Here is an 11,797-nt window from a genome sequence, read left to right on the forward strand (position 1 = left end):
TATTTACTTATTATTTATTTTTTTCTTATATTGTATATTTACTTATTATTTATTTTTTCTATTTATTATATTGTATATTTACTTATTATTTATTTATTTCTATTTATTATATTGTATATTTACTTATTATTTATTATTTTTCTATTTCTTATATTGCAAATTTACTTATTATTTATTTTTCTTTATATTGCAAATTTACTTATTATTTATTTTCTATTTTTTAAATAATAGTGCCATGTGTCATCTTTCGGAATAAGTTTTTTTCGCTGATGTGGACGCTCTATGGAGCCTTAAAAAGTCCATTTTACTAGTATAGATTTTTAAATCATTATATATTTAAACACATGTCACAATATTAGAAGAAAAATTATTTTAAAATAATCTTTTGGTTAGGATTTTAAAAAAGAAAAACTACTATTAAAAAGGAAAATTACTATTAAATAATATTTATATTTACTTTTTAATAAAATTTATTTTTGTTAATATTTTAGTATATTTTTTTTAATTATGAGATAGATTAACACATGTCACAATCTTAAAATATATAATTGCCTAGTGTCACGATTATGTTAATTAGCAACTTTAAAGAACTAAGCTTTATATAATAAGATATGAAAAATTTAGATAGTAATGTATTTTTTTTAGCGTTATAATTTAGTTTTATCTGTAAGACTACTGTATACATTTAGAGCATGTCAAAAAAAAAATCAGTTTTCACTGTAACCTCTAAAGTCAGGTCCAAAAGCATGACTGAAGAAACAAATGGTATTTACAAATAGTAAATACCTTTACGTCGAGGAGCAGTATGTCTATCCCCACAAACCCGCAAAACGAAGAAGCAGTATATCTTAAAGAACGAAGCAGACGTGCAACGACAGTCGGGAACAACAACCGGTTTATAGTGCATAACCTCGGGACAATATACAAAAGTAGAAAACATAAAGACTGTGTTGAAGGCTTATTTTTCAACTTCAAATAAGGGAGGGTTATTGGTAGTTAAATTTCGAAGGAGTTATAAAATTTAGAGATTCTACTGTTATTGGTTTATGTATTCTTACAATTTTGTTAGAATCCTTTGTTATTGGTTTATGGACTTTTAAATTCTATATAAAATCGTTTGTTATTCAAAAAGTTTAATTTTTATTGATTTTTTAATTCTAGTAAACTCTCTTGTTATTGGGACATAAATTCTTTCTAGTTTTACTCATAACACTCAACTTTATAAATATCATTTATACTCATAAGATTCTTAGAATCTATGTAACAAAAAACACAACTATACAAACACAAAAAGTTGTGTATTACATTTTTGTTGTCATGTGAAAGATAATTGTGAAAAGAAATTTAAAGATAAAAAAATTATTAAAGATAACATAATCAAGAATCATGAAAAAATCATAGGTTGACCTTATAAAACTTTAAACAAAAATCAAACAAGACAAATTCAAATATTAAAAAATAAAAAAAATTATTTTAACATCAAATAACTATATTTCTTGAAATAAAAAAAAATTAAGTATTTTTATTGAAAGATAAATCTGGAAAGAAAAACATATATGGAAATTCATGCTATTCAATCATAATCAATGACAATTTATGCAATACATATGACAAGAATTCATCAAATCTACTTAACTTTTAAAAATCTTTGAACTTTAAAAATTTTCAGATTCCACACAAATTTCATTTTCAATAGGCCCCCTAAATTACACTTTATAGCTATTTTCGATTATATCTTACAGAAAATAGTTTATTTGATAAATTTATTAATAATATGACTTAAGAGTTGGCAAAAAAATGCGATATTTTGGAATGTCAAAGCGTAAATACAGTTGTTCAAATATGTTTGTTAACTTTTCTTTTACTCGTTGTCATTCTCCTATTCGTATTTAACAAAGCTATTTAAAAATAAGCGTTTCTACTGTTTTATTTAAGTTAATGCTGATTGTTTATACTATATCTGCTTTTTACCCACATGTCTTTTAGACTTTTAGTTCATCGTTAGTGTTTATAACACAGCTTATGATGCACGTTCACCCAGATCGGTCATGGAATAGTTTGACTTTGTGTTACATTGCAAATACATGTAGAAAAGCAATGTCATACCACATGTCGAAGAGCTCTTTAGGTAATCTCAAGTTTAAAATAAACATAATTGCAGTTTACCTAAAATAGAGATAAGAAAACATAAATAAAGAAATCCTCTATCAGTAAAAAGAAAAACATAAATAATGGATAATATCTAAAACTTTATTGAATTATAGCATGTACAATTTTTCTCTTAGCTTCCAAGTTTTACTTTGGTAGTAGTTGAAAATGATAGTCTATAGAGATGTTCGACAAAGAAAGATAACACCGCATACACTTCTATGAACACATCTTTCATGTGACAATGATTTAACCAAGGAATCACTTTAACTTAATTTTAAGACAAAATATTCTTCATGTATTTAGTCCCTAGCTTTTTCTCCTCTGTAGACAGCTCTATCATTTTCAAGTCTGCCTGTCAAACCCAAAATCAGCTGAGAAAGTACATTCTCTGTCAAAATTAATGACAAAAAGATAAGCTGTTAAAAATAAGACAGAGAGAGATTTATCAGTTCACGAATGATTCATTTGTTCATGGCTTGCCTCATGTCCTCATCCTTACTATGGAAAACTTGCTCATAGATACATGCATCTCCATCTACCTTTTCATCCTTCTCTTGCACATTCAAAACCTCTGGAGCTATACGAGGAATGTGCTTCTTTGGTTCAGCTTGTATAAGTCTTTTCCCGGCTTAGAAGATGGATACACTGGTTTCTTTGAAACTACTACATATGAAAGAGGAATACATGAGAAGTGATAGCCTTGGTTTTGCTTGTGTAATTTAAGATTAGCCTTGGCTTAGAATTACCTTATGAGCAGCTTCTTGATCTTTACGCAAACTTAACAGTTCCAAAATCGCAGCTGCAATCTACATTGCTAAGACTGTCATTACATGAAAAATTAAGTCCAAGACAAAAGAAAAACTTTGCAGTTTCAGGGTTTGAAATAAGCTAATGCTAAAAACTGGTTCCTGTTCACAGTTGGTGGTTAAAAGCTGTGATTGTCAAAGTCTGTACTCAGACATATGTGGTTGATGTTGATCATGTTGGTTTCTCAACACTAAGCTTGAAGAGTTAATAAAGATTTTAAGAAGGATACCAGCAATGATACTGGAGAAAGGCGGTGAACCGAAATCCGTTCCTTAGGCTGGTAGCCAAAACTCTTTTCTTATTGCATGTGATTCAAATACAAAGACACGAAATCAGTAAAAATAAAACACAAAAATAGATAGCATTGCAGGTTAAGGGAAAATAATGATCTGAGTGGTGGTACCGCAACATGACAATAATGATGGGAGACAACATATGGGATAATGGTTGTAACGATTACAAAAAACTTGTAAATAGTAATAAAATAGCTCACATAAAGAGAATCGGAGTACTTGAAGGAATTTTTTGATGAGCAAGAGTAAAGACAGAGTTAGTGTTGAAGTGTTCTTGTAGCTCAACATACGCTTTTCCAACCTATGTCAAAATGTATCTCATGTCTTTTAGAAAAAAATTATTAAAGGATAAGCACCTACCTTGCTACTTTGGGTTCTCCATTTTTCAATCATCAAGGATTGAGAAGGTACACAGTTTGACTCATGAGGTTGTAGATGTAACCTATAGGATTTTTTTTCTCTGTATAAATGAATCATTAGGGTTTCCTTGGTGGAAGTTACCTTTGCAATATAACCATCTCCAGCTGCAGAAAGAGACACTCTTTCATCTATCTTGATCATATTATCATGCACCCAATACAGAACCGTCAATGCAGAACCATCCGGTTAACTGATCGTTTACTCGTGCTTTTTTCCATGAGCTAAAGAAACCCTTTCCAATGTAGAGAAAAATTTATATTTGAGATATCTGATTAAATGTGCATCCAGCGGGAGCTCAAACTTCCACAACAACTGGCTTTTCTTAAAGCACGTACTGCTATACACAATTAGGGCATGAAACATAGTAAGAAAATATCCAGTTAGGTTAAACACTGAGGATCGAACAGATAGAGATCATCGTACCTGAACTCCATGATGGGGTTGTCCAACAACATTAGCAACCAAACAGCTCGTACATCTGAATTTTAAAGGGAACCTAAAATGTTGTTGGATTCACAAAGGGATTTATATAGGTGGAGAAACAAAGGGATGTAGAACGATACCATCTCTCATAAAGAAAGGAGTAAAGAACAGAATTGAATGATCTAGAATGGGTCGACGTTATTAGACCGTAACAGTGAGCTGCTGAGACTGATGAATTTCCCGATGGAAACGATGAGGGTGATGGAGGAATCTTTGCTGGACTGTGACGACCAGGCTAGGGTTGGAAGGGTCGTGGGCTGTTGCCAGAATGGGTATTTGAAAGTTTCTAAAGCCCAGTAAGATTGACCCAATAAATTATGTGTTGAGTCGCCGAGAAAACAGGTTCTGATAATTAAAAGAAAGTTGTACACGTGTCACGTTTTGCCCATATGACTTGATGACGTGGAGAACGGAGAATTATATACTTTATTGTTATAGATTTCATCTGTATACCTTACAGAAGAGCATGATTAACCCGGGTTCTTAATTTGAGATTCTTAACTTATTATTTGACATTTTTTTGTTTTGTTTTGTTTTTTTTTCACTTTTCGGGTAAGAACCGGCTCTTATATCTCTTATTTAAGAGACGGTTCTTAGTTTTTCTTAATTAAAAGTTAAGAAACGATTTTTAGCCGAAGCTAAGATCTTCTCCCTAAAAACCCAGATTAATCATGGTAGAAGACTGCAAATGCATTACACTATGATGATATTTATTGTTTATTAGATTATACTTTATATGACAATGTTGGCAAATTTAGAAAGATTGGTATTTAAAATTTTAATGAAATAGCATGAGTTTATTTTTAGTTGCAAATCTGTTTGTTTTTCTCCATAGAAATATCAATTGAGTTACACTTTGCTTCACATAAATTAATGGAACAACCCGCCACAATAATGTGGGATAGAATAAAGCGAAGCATATGAAAGTGGGCAAACCATTGAAAATAGGTTTTACTTTCTTGTTTATTTGTCAACTTCAAATAGTTTTTATTGATTTTTTAATTCTAGTAAACTCTCTTGTTATTGGGACATAAATTCTTTCTAGTTTTACTCATAACACTCAACTTTATAAATATCATTTATACTCATAAGATTCTTAGAATCTATGTAACAAAAAACACAACTATACAAACACAAAAAGTTGTGTATTACATTTTTGTTGTCATGTGAAAGATAATTGTGAAAAGAAATTTAAAGATAAAAAAATTATTAAAGATAACATAATCAAGAATCATGAAAAAATCATAGGTTGACCTTATAAAACTTTAAACAAAAATCAAACAAGACAAATTCAAATATTAAAAAATAAAAAAAATTATTTTAACATCAAATAACTATATTTCTTGAAATAAAAAAAAATTAAGTATTTTTATTGAAAGATAAATCTGGAAAGAAAAACATATATGGAAATTCATGCTATTCAATCATAATCAATGACAATTTATGCAATACATATGACAAGAATTCATCAAATCTACTTAACTTTTAAAAATCTTTGAACTTTAAAAATTTTCAGATTCCACACAAATTTCATTTTCAATAGGCCCCCTAAATTACACTTTATAGCTATTTTCGATTATATCTTACAGAAAATAGTTTATTTGATAAATTTATTAATAATATGACTTAAGAGTTGGCAAAAAAATGCGATATTTTGGAATGTCAAAGCGTAAATACAGTTGTTCAAATATGTTTGTTAACTTTTCTTTTACTCGTTGTCATTCTCCTATTCGTATTTAACAAAGCTATTTAAAAATAAGCGTTTCTACTGTTTTATTTAAGTTAATGCTGATTGTTTATACTATATCTGCTTTTTACCCACATGTCTTTTAGACTTTTAGTTCATCGTTAGTGTTTATAACACAGCTTATGATGCACGTTCACCCAGATCGGTCATGGAATAGTTTGACTTTGTGTTACATTGCAAATACATGTAGAAAAGCAATGTCATACCACATGTCGAAGAGCTCTTTAGGTAATCTCAAGTTTAAAATAAACATAATTGCAGTTTACCTAAAATAGAGATAAGAAAACATAAATAAAGAAATCCTCTATCAGTAAAAAGAAAAACATAAATAATGGATAATATCTAAAACTTTATTGAATTATAGCATGTACAATTTTTCTCTTAGCTTCCAAGTTTTACTTTGGTAGTAGTTGAAAATGATAGTCTATAGAGATGTTCGACAAAGAAAGATAACACCGCATACACTTCTATGAACACATCTTTCATGTGACAATGATTTAACCAAGGAATCACTTTAACTTAATTTTAAGACAAAATATTCTTCATGTATTTAGTCCCTAGCTTTTTCTCCTCTGTAGACAGCTCTATCATTTTCAAGTCTGCCTGTCAAACCCAAAATCAGCTGAGAAAGTACATTCTCTGTCAAAATTAATGACAAAAAGATAAGCTGTTAAAAATAAGACAGAGAGAGATTTATCAGTTCACGAATGATTCATTTGTTCATGGCTTGCCTCATGTCCTCATCCTTACTATGGAAAACTTGCTCATAGATACATGCATCTCCATCTACCTTTTCATCCTTCTCTTGCACATTCAAAACCTCTGGAGCTATACGAGGAATGTGCTTCTTTGGTTCAGCTTGTATAAGTCTTTTCCCGGCTTAGAAGATGGATACACTGGTTTCTTTGAAACTACTACATATGAAAGAGGAATACATGAGAAGTGATAGCCTTGGTTTTGCTTGTGTAATTTAAGATTAGCCTTGGCTTAGAATTACCTTATGAGCAGCTTCTTGATCTTTACGCAAACTTAACAGTTCCAAAATCGCAGCTGCAATCTACATTGCTAAGACTGTCATTACATGAAAAATTAAGTCCAAGACAAAAGAAAAACTTTGCAGTTTCAGGGTTTGAAATAAGCTAATGCTAAAAACTGGTTCCTGTTCACAGTTGGTGGTTAAAAGCTGTGATTGTCAAAGTCTGTACTCAGACATATGTGGTTGATGTTGATCATGTTGGTTTCTCAACACTAAGCTTGAAGAGTTAATAAAGATTTTAAGAAGGATACCAGCAATGATACTGGAGAAAGGCGGTGAACCGAAATCCGTTCCTTAGGCTGGTAGCCAAAACTCTTTTCTTATTGCATGTGATTCAAATACAAAGACACGAAATCAGTAAAAATAAAACACAAAAATAGATAGCATTGCAGGTTAAGGGAAAATAATGTGTTCTTGTAGCTCAACATCTGGTTTTCCAACCTATATGTCAAAATGTATCTCATGTCTTTTAGAAAAAAAGTTATTAAAAGGTTGGATAAGCACCTTCCTTGCAAGTGTGGGTCCCCCATTTTTCAATCATCAAGGATTGAGAAGGTACACAGTTTGACTCATGAGGTTGTAGATGTAACCTATAGGATTTTTTTTCTCTGTATAAATGAATCATTAGGGTTTCCTTGGTGGAAGTTACCTTTGCAATATAACCATCTCCAGCTGCAGAAAGAGACACTCTTTCATCTATCTTGATCATATTATCATGCACCCAATACAGAACCGTCAATGCAGAACCATCCGGTTAACTGATCGTTTACTCGTGCTTTTTTCCATGAGCTAAAGAAACCCTTTCCCTGCAGAGAAAAATATATATTTGAGATGAATAAATGTGCATCCAGCCAGCGTGAGCTCAAACTTCCACAGCAAGTGGCTTCTTTTAAAGCACGTATAGCCTGGCTATACACAATTAGGGCATGAAACATAGTAAGAAAATATCCAGTTAGGTTAAACACTGAGGATCGAACAGATAGAGATCATCGTACCTGAACTCCATGATGGGGTTGTCCAACAACATTAGCAACCAAACAGCTCGTACATCTGAATTTTAAAGGGAACCTAAAATGTTGTTGGATTCACAAAGGGATTTATATAGGTGGAGAAACAAAGGGATGTAGAACGATACCATCTCTCATAAAGAAAGGAGTAAAGAACAGAATTGAATGATCTAGAATGGGTCGACGTTATTAGACCGTAACAGTGAGCTGCTGAGACTGATGAATTTCCCGATGGAAACGATGAGGGTGATGGAGGAATCTTTGCTGGACTGTGACGACCAGGCTAGGGTTGGAAGGGTCGTGGGCTGTTGCCAGAATGGGTATTTGAAAGTTTCTAAAGCCCAGTAAGATTGACCCAATAAATTATGTGTTGAGTCGCCGAGAAAACAGGTTCTGATAATTAAAAGAAAGTTGTACACGTGTCACGTTTTGCCCATATGACTTGATGACGTGGAGAACGGAGAATTATATACTTTATTGTTATAGATTTCATCTGTATACCTTACAGAAGAGCATGATTAACCCGGGTTCTTAATTTGAGATTCTTAACTTATTATTTGACATTTTTTTGTTTTGTTTTGTTTTTTTTTCACTTTTCGGGTAAGAACCGGCTCTTATATCTCTTATTTAAGAGACGGTTCTTAGTTTTTCTTAATTAAAAGTTAAGAAACGATTTTTAGCCGAAGCTAAGATCTTCTCCCTAAAAACCCAGATTAATCATGGTAGAAGACTGCAAATGCATTACACTATGATGATATTTATTGTTTATTAGATTATACTTTATATGACAATGTTGGCAAATTTAGAAAGATTGGTATTTAAAATTTTAATGAAATAGCATGAGTTTATTTTTAGTTGCAAATCTGTTTGTTTTTCTCCATAGAAATATCAATTGAGTTACACTTTGCTTCACATAAATTAATGGAACAACCCGCCACAATAATGTGGGATAGAATAAAGCGAAGCATATGAAAGTGGGCAAACCATTGAAAATAGGTTTTACTTTCTTGTTTATTTGTCAACTTCAAATAGGGTTTCTTTTTCTATTACCAACAAATAAAAATGTTAAACTTTTGTGTATCTTTTTTTTTGTTTGTCAAAAGGGTTGCTGATAATGATTTTATATCGAAATTTTCTTATATTTTATGCTTTTATTCATCCAAAATGTTTACTTTTTATTTGCTTTTTCTTTTTAGTGTATGTGTATGGTGGAGTTAGTCTGGATGTTAGCGTTGATGTCAAGCCAAACCGCAAAACCCATTTATCAAAAGAGAGATGAAGAGAGAGAGATTGTATGGGACAAATGGTAGTGGGTGAAATCATAGAAGAGTCGAAGTTGGTGAAGAAGTTTCTTTCATCTCTTCCATGCAAAAAATATATACATATAGTTGCCTCGCTCAAGCAAGTCTTAGATCTTAAAACTACTAGTTTCGAAGACATCATAGGGCGTCTTAAAGCGTATGAAGAAAGAGTAGGAGAAGATGAAGAAGACAAACAGGAGACTCAAAGCAAACTACTATACTCGAACATGGAAGGGCAACAAACACATCGAAGCTATAATGGAGACTTTAGAAATAGGGGAAGAGGTGGACGTTTTTACAACATAGGACGTGGACGTGGAAGGTCATACAGAGAATTTGATCTTTCTCGAATCACCTGTTTCAGATGCGATGAGATTGGACACTCGGTCAGATAGAACATATGTCCAGTGGTACTCTTACCATCATCTTCGTCTATGCAGTGTCCGCTATCACTATACCCTACAAGACGTCTTTGTTCTGATTTCTTATACACAAGCCCCTGCGACAATGTACCCTTTAAGTATCGGAGGACTTGCTTCAAAGCTGAGCCATGAGAAGTCTTTGGTTCATGCATGTAACGACTCAGAAGTCCCACAGAGAACGCAAGATCCGGACGCGTATGAATGAGATACCTAAGACATCCGATCAGACGAGGATACTCTGTAGCGTCGATGCATTGCTCTTCCGTTGTTTTAGTGAGCTTTAATCCAAACTCCATTGGTGCTTGCACCGAGTTACAGTCGTCCATCCCCGCTTCACACAAGATCTTCTTCGCATATCTCTCTTGACTCAACAGCAGATGCGTTTGTTCTAACTGGAGTTCAGTGGATGTTGTCAACGTTCAGACAGGAACCTCTGGTCTGCAGAAGATCAAGACGCAAATGAGATTCTCTGAAAATCTGAGCTCAGAGATGAAGCTTCATCAGCAACAACAAGAAGAAATATTAAAACAAAGGAAGTCTCTGGAAATATTTGGATCTCCTCTCATTGAGAAGAGAATCATTCGAAAGCAACTTCCATGGGATCACTCTAGCTCTTCAAAACCAGAGGAAGATGGGACAGTGAGCGATTTAAGTTCAGATCTCTTTGAGATCAAACGCCTAACATGGATGGCAAAACCGTTTCTTGCAAGGCAAGAAAGCAGCGAACCAGAGTCATCGGATTGTTATGCGCCAAGTGAGGTAAGCTTAGCGTAGAGCGTAGTAATGGCAAGTGTGGTGGATTAATCTGTTATGTCTAAAGGTGCTACAAGTCCTGTCGAAAACCGGTCTTTCCAGGCTACTCGAAACCCTAAAATCGCCAAATCCAACCGTCGGAAACCTAGCAGTGGTGGTTTATTGTTGGGTTGCAAGAGTCATAAATCTGTTAGAGTTTCAGGTGATTCTTACACAAGCGTGAACAGAACACCGAGTTATGTCCCAAGGTTCCATGTAGAAGCTAATCCAACAAGTAAGGTAAGAAGCAGTTCATTTTCTCGCACGCAACCCCCTTTTATGTATATATACAACTATAATCATAAAAATAATTCAATCATAGCATATTACATTTGTAATTCCCCTACTAAATTTGACTACTCTTAAAATTATCAAATCATTATTTATTTTAATTACTATCAAACTAAAAAGAGAGAAGAAAAAAAAACTAACTGACAGACTAAAGACAAAATTTTCTCAGAAACATAAAGACAAATTAAAATATTATCCGAACGCCCACCCCCTTGTGTCTTGTTAGAAGATAATGGATTGTTACCTACGACGAAATCAAGAAGGCTATATCAAGTAAGCTTTCGGTATAAGATATCACTAAGTTTCATCATATCTATTGTAAGAGAACTAATTTGATTGGATTAGACTGTAGACAAATATGCACACAGGGAGGAATCTGAAGGAAAGATAAAGGGAATCCTTGGTAATAAAACGGAGGACGATGTTGTCTCAACTGACTTCGTTGGTGACAACAGGTAATAAAACAATATCGACTACGCGCTTTGTATTACTCAAATCTTCTAGTCTAAATTTGTAATGATTTAAAAACAATTTTGTTGATGTGATGTGTGCATTGTAACAGGTCGAGCATTTTTGACGCAAAGGCTGGAATTGCATTGAGTTACAACTTCGTGAAACTTGTGTCGTGGTGTGACAACGAATGGGGTTACAGTACCCGTGTGGTCTGTAGAGAAACCACCATTGATAGTGCTTAGCACTAGCCCAAGACTGTAATAACCAAAAACCCGAAAGAAGCAGGAAAACTTCCAAGTATGAAGAATAATATGAAAGAACTATCAAAGAGATTTAGAGAACTTTGAGTAGAACACTCTTTCTTTAAGAAAACTTTCTTATACTTTACTTGTTCAACTTCTTGTGTTGTTACAAATGAAAAGATGAAGAGGTATTGATAGTCTTCTAAACTATCTTACAAATATCTATATTATTCTACTATAACTTCCTTACTTCCTAGATTTTTTTCTTATTCTCTAGATTTTTTCTACTACAATATCTAGATTTTTTTCTTCTTGAGGAGGTGATGATAATTCTAGAAAGATTCTAGAATTT

At 32.8% G+C, this 11,797-nt stretch overlaps 2 long non-coding RNA genes and 1 pseudogene across 7 annotated transcripts; 1 reads left to right on the forward strand and 2 right to left on the reverse strand.

Annotated features, from left to right (window-relative positions):
- Positions 1-2,229: 2,229 nt before the first annotated feature.
- LOC106311816 lies at positions 2,230-3,902 on the reverse strand. 3 transcript variants are annotated; one of them, XR_001264114.1, is made up of 4 exons: positions 3,753-3,902; positions 3,188-3,250; positions 2,898-2,957; positions 2,230-2,814 (listed from the first exon to the last, which is right to left on the reverse strand). It is a non-coding gene; the product is annotated as an uncharacterized LOC106311816 (long non-coding RNA). The 3 variants fall into 3 exon arrangements; XR_001264113.1 differs by having other exon boundaries at positions 3,188-3,255; XR_001264112.1 differs by lacking the exon at positions 3,753-3,902 and having other exon boundaries at positions 3,188-3,337.
- A 2,328-nt stretch (positions 3,903-6,230) lies between these two features.
- LOC106311814 lies at positions 6,231-8,207 on the reverse strand. Of its 4 annotated transcripts, none has more exons than XR_001264110.1 (6): positions 8,073-8,207; positions 7,933-7,987; positions 7,587-7,842; positions 7,189-7,251; positions 6,899-6,958; positions 6,231-6,815 (listed from the first exon to the last, which is right to left on the reverse strand). It is a non-coding gene; the product is annotated as an uncharacterized LOC106311814 (long non-coding RNA). The 4 variants fall into 4 exon arrangements; XR_001264108.1 differs by having other exon boundaries at positions 7,189-7,256; XR_001264109.1 differs by having other exon boundaries at positions 7,189-7,256; positions 7,587-7,846.
- Positions 8,208-9,916: 1,709 nt separating this feature from the next.
- Positions 9,917-10,825, forward strand: LOC106308970 (annotated as a pseudogene).
- Positions 10,826-11,797: the final 972 nt, after the last annotated feature.

The sequence above is a fragment of the Brassica oleracea genome, chromosome C8 (genome assembly GCF_000695525.1).
Source record: "Brassica oleracea var. oleracea cultivar TO1000 chromosome C8, BOL, whole genome shotgun sequence".
Lineage (NCBI taxonomy): Eukaryota > Viridiplantae > Streptophyta > Magnoliopsida > Brassicales > Brassicaceae > Brassica > Brassica oleracea.